We start from the raw sequence: 5,881 nt of genomic DNA on the forward strand, positions 1-5,881 counted from the left end.
TTCTTCTCTTGCTCAAGGGCGAGCAATATTTTAAGTTTGGTGTGGTAAAAGCATAGCTTTTTATTTTTCCATAACCATTAATGGCACCTAAGGCCGGAGAAACCTCTAGAAAAGGGAAAGGGAAGACAAAAGCTTCCACCTCCGAGTCATGGGAGATTGAGAGATTCATCTCCAAAGCCCATCAAGACCACTTCTATGATGTTGTGGCCAAGAAGAAGGTGATCCCTGAGGTCCCTTTCAAGCTCAAGAAAAATGAGTTTCCGGAGATCCGACATGAGATCCAAAGAAGAAGTTGGGAAGTTCTGACCAACCCCATTCAACAAGTCGGAATCTTGATGGTTCAAGAGTTCTATGCCAATGCTTGGATCACTAGGAACCATGATCAAAGTATGAACCCGAATCCAAAGAACTATCTTACAATGGTTCGGGAAAAATACTTAGATTTTAGTCCGAAAAATGTGAGGTTGGCATTCAACTTGCCCATGATGCAAGGAGATGCACACCCCTACACAAGAAGGGTCAACTTTGATCAAAGGTTGGACCAAGTCCTTATGGACATATGTGTTGAAGGAGCTCAATGGAAAAGAGACTCCAAAGGCAAGCCGGTTCAATTAAGAAGACTGGACCTCAAGCCTGTGGCTAGAGGATGGTTGGAGTTCATCCAATGCTCCATCATCCCCACTAGCAACTGATCTGAAGTTACTGTGGATCGGGCCATCATGATTCACAGCATCATGAATGGAGAGGAAGTAGAAGTTCATGAAGTCATCTCCCTTGAATTCTACAAAATAGCCGAAAAGCCCTCTACCTTGGCAAGGCTAGCTTTTCCTCATCTTATTTGCCATCTATGTTACTCAGCTGGAGTCATCATAGAAGGAGACATCCCCAATGAGGAGGACAAGCCCATCACTAAGAAAAGGATGGAGCAAACAAGAGAGCCCACTCATGGAACCCAAGAGATGCATGAGGAAGCTCATCACAAAAAAATCCTGGAGATGCCTCAAGGGATGCACTTTCCTTCCAACAACTATTGGGAATAACTCAACACTTCTCTAGAAGATTTGAGTTACAATATGGATCAATTAAGGGTGGAACATCAAAGGCAAGGAAGAACAATAGAAGAACTCAAGGACATCATTGGTTCTTCAAGAAGAAAGCACCACCATCACTAAGGTGGATTCATTCCTTGTTCTTATTTTTCTGTTTTTCAGTTTTTATGCTTATTATGTCATCTATGTTCATGTCTTTGTTACATGATCATTAGTATTTAGTAACTCTGTCTTAAGGCTATTAATAATTCCATAAATCCTTCACCTCTCTTAAATAAAAAATGTTTCTAATTCAAAAGAACAAGAAGTACATGAATTTCGAAATTATCCTTGAATTTAGTTTAATTATATTGACGTGGTGACAATACTTTTTGTTTTTTGAATGAATGCTTGAACAGTGCATAATTTTGATCTTGTTGTTTATGAATGTTAAAATTGTTAGCTCTTGAAAGAATGATGAACAAAGAGAAATGCTATTGATAATCTGAAAAATCATGAAATTGATTCTTGAAGCAAGAAAAAGTAGTGAAAAAGCAAAAGCTTGTGAAAAAAAAATTAGAAAGAAAAAGAAAAAGCAAGCAGAAAAAGCCAATAGCCCTTAAAACCAAAAGGCAAGGGTAAAAAGGATCCAAGGCTTTGAGCATCAATGGATAGGAGGGCCCAAGAAAATAAAATCCAAGCCTAAGCGGCTAAATCAAGCTGTCCCTAACCATGTGCTTGTGGCATGCAGGTCCAAGTGAAAAGCTTGAGTCTGAGTGGTTAAAGTCATGATCCAAAGCAAAAAGAGTGTGCTTAAGAACTCTAGACACCTCTAACTGGGGACTTTAGCAAAGCTGAGTCACAATCTGAAAAGGTTCACCCAGATATGTGTCTGTGGCATTTATGTATCTGGTGGTAATACTGGAAAACAAAGTGCTTAGGGCCACGGCCAAGACTCATAAAAGTAGCTGTGTTCAAGAATCAACAAACTTAACTAGGAGAATCACTAACACTATCTGAAATTCTAAGTTCCTATAGATGCCAATCATTCTAAACTTCAAAGGAAAAAGTGAGATACCAAAACTGTTCAGAGGCAAAAAGCTACAAGTTCCGCTCATCTAATTAGGACTAATATTCATTGATATTCTGGAATTTATAGTATATTCTCTTCTTTTTATCCTAATTGATTTTTAGTTGCTTGGGGACAAGCAACAATTTAAGTTTGGTGTTGTGATGAGCGGATAATTTATACGCTTTTTGGCATTATTTTTAGATAGTTTTTAGTATAATCTAGCTACTTTTAGAGATGTTTTCATTAGTTTTTATGCTAAATTTACATTTCTGGACTTTACTATGAGTTTGTGTGTTTTTCTGTGGTTTCAGGTAAATTCTTGCTGAAATTGAGGGACCTGAGCAAAACTCTGATAAGGAGGCTGACAAAGGACTGCTGATGCTGTTGGAATCTGACCTTCCTGTACTCGAAATAGATTTTCTGGAGCTACAGAACTCCAAATGGCGCGCTCTCAATGGAGTTAGAAAGTAGACATCCAGAGCTTTCCAGCAATATATAATAGTCTATACTTTATTCGTGATTAGATGACGTAAACTGGTGCTCAACGCCAGTTCCATGCTGCATTCTGGAGTCAAACGCCAGAAACACGTCACGAACCAGAGTTGAACGCCAAAAATATGTTACAACTTGGCGTTCAACTCCAAAAGAAGCCTCTGCATGTGTAAAGCTCAAGCTCAGCCCAAGCACACACCAAGTGGGCCCCGGAAGTGGATTTCTGCATCAATTACTTAACTCTGTAAACCCTAGTAGCTAGTCTAGTATAAATATGACATTTTACTATTGTATTAGACGTCTTTGACCATTCAGTCTTTTGACCATAGGTCCTTCTCCCTATTTTCAAATTCATATCACATTTTGGGGGCTGGCCATTCGGCCATGCCTGGACCTTCACTTATGTATTTTCAACGGTGGAGTTTCTACACACCATAGATTAAGGGTGTGGAGCTCTGCTGTACCTCAAGTTTTAATGCAATTACTACTATTTTCTATTCAATTCAGTTTTTCCTGTTCTAAGATATTCGTTGCACTTAAACATGATGAATGTGATGATCCGTGACACTCATCATCATTCTCACCTATGAACGCGTGACTGACAACCACTTCCGTTCTACCTTAGACCAGGCGCATATCTCTTAGATTTCTTAATCAAAATCTTCGTGGTATAAGTTAGAATTGATGGTGGCATTCGTGAGAATCCGGAAAGTCTAAACCTTGTCTGTGGTATTCCGAGTAGGATTCAGGGATTGAATGACTGTGACGAGCTTCAAACTCGCGATTGTTGAGCGTGATGACAAACGCAAAAGAATCAAGGGATTCTATTCCGACATAATCGAGAACCGACAGATGATTAGCCGTGCTGTGACAGAGCATTTGGACCATTTTCACTGAGAGGATGGGATGTAGCCATTAACAACGGTGATGCCCTACATACAGCTTGCCATGGAAAGGAGTTAGAAGGATTGGATAAAGGCAGTAGGAAAGTAGAGATTTAGAAAGAGCACAGCATCTTTATACGCCTATATGAAATTCTCACCAATGATCTACATAAGTATTTCTATCTTTATTTTCTGTTTATTTATTATTATTCGAAAACTCTATCACCATTTATTATCCGCCTGATTGAGATTTATAAGATGACCATAACTTACTTCATACCAACAATCTCTGTGGGATCGACCCTTACTCACGTAAGGTTTATTACTTGGACGACCCAGTACACTTGCTGGTTAGTTGAGCGAAGTTGTGAAATTATGTTTAGACCATGGTATTGAGCACCAAGTTTTTGGGACCATTACCGGGAAATCAATTTCGAACAACAATTTAAGTATGAATCACAATTTTGTCCACCACAGCTCAAAGGAGAAATATGGAGGAAGAGAAAGTTGCATCGAAGAAAAAGCTTGGGAGCGAACAAATCTGAAAACGCGTTGACAGAGGAGGTGACTCGATCCAGAAGCGTTCTACCACGACAGAAACGGCGGCCGCAACAACGGCGATGAAAACTCCACTGTGGCAGCAACAACAGTATAGAAGAACAAATCTGAAAATGCGTTGATAGAATTGGTGGCTCGATCTAGAAGATCTCTACCGCAACGAACACGACAGTAGTGACGGTGCCGGCAGCAGAAATGGCAGCGAGAATGATGGTGAAAATGGCGGTAGAAAACTTATGGTTCTCTCTCGGCTAACTCAGTCCCACGTTTTAAAAAATTGGAAAAATTATGTTTTGTTCTAAATTTAATTTTAATTAATTATTAGTGGAGGTTTTTTAAATTTCCATGAATAAAATGTATTGTGGAGATTTTTAGAAACCTTCACCAAAATACTCCCTCAAATAAATATTAATCTTGTAGTGTCCTATGACTTGAATAGGTCCTAGTTAATCATTCTATTAACATGAAGATCACTTTCGCACGCATAATCAGCGCATGCACCGAGAAAGCTCTAAAAATATGAAAGGGCGTGCAGTTGGATACTCGTGACTTGCTAAATCATAGATCAATTAATCGCACAATAACGGTCCAGGGTTGAGGAATGACTATGGTTAATATCCTTTTCTTAATGGACTTTTACTTATGATGTAAATCACTTTAATTGAGAAAATTTGAATCAATCATGATAAAGTCGATGCAAGTGGTAATTGTTGAAGGACTAATTTATTTTTTGGAGTCATATGAGTGATATTTTTTGTGACAGTGAAATTAGTGATATTTTTAGAGCATTATAATTTGTTCATATTTTTAAAAATTTTCAGATGTTTTGTTGTTAAAATTTTTATTTGGTGTTTATTTTTTTCATTATTTTAATTTTATAAAACGAAATGTGATAAATTAATTGAATTGAATTGAGGACTAAAATTGATAGACAAATAGAATAAATTCTAGAGTATTTACTCATTTTAGTCCCAAAAAATTTCAAACTATACACTTTAGTCACAAACCAAAATTAATTATTCGATTGGTTCATAACAATTGAAAAAATAAATAAATTTACAAACCTTTATTAAATTTTATCTTGATTGTTACGCAAAATCATAACGTGATAATTTTAGTATTATACCTAAACTAGTTCAAATTTGATTATGGTATACACTTAAAAAAATTATATCACCTATAAATTTTTTTATTTATCTAATAATTATCTAGTGTTTACTAATGTATTTAGTTTTTATCCCAAATTTGTAAATTAAAATTATAAAAAATAATTTCTAAAATTTTACATCAAAAGCAAACAAACTAATAGTTACTATTCTATTTTAAAAACAAAACTTTAACAAAATCTTGAATATTGTATCATTTGGAGAAATACATGTTGACCTATTCCATTTAGAGAAAGATTAAGAATTATTATAAATATTGGTAATAGTAGGAGAGTTACTTAACAATGTAAACCATTTTATGAGTCAATTGTATATATTAATAGTACGTCTAATGGCAATGTCGGTATAATATTATCTTTTTAAGAAAATATAATATATTTGATATTATCTTTTATAATTGTTGACAAATTTTGATCATTTTAAATCAACACTCTGAATGCTTGATATTTTAAATGTCTTTTTAAAATAACTTTACAAGAAATTGTAAAAAATAAGTATCCATATAATAGTTATACATGTAGATATCCAAATCAAACAAGAAATGATGTCCTTATTAGGTAAAAGTAAACACAATGGATAGTTATAAATAAACATGATGAACAAAAATGAGGGTTGTAATAATGATATGGTGATAACTAATTACTGTTGGGACCAATAGAAGCAGAAAACATAAAATGAAAA

This window comes from Arachis stenosperma, chromosome 4, assembly GCF_014773155.1.
Source record: "Arachis stenosperma cultivar V10309 chromosome 4, arast.V10309.gnm1.PFL2, whole genome shotgun sequence".
In the NCBI taxonomy this organism is placed as follows: domain Eukaryota; kingdom Viridiplantae; phylum Streptophyta; class Magnoliopsida; order Fabales; family Fabaceae; genus Arachis; species Arachis stenosperma.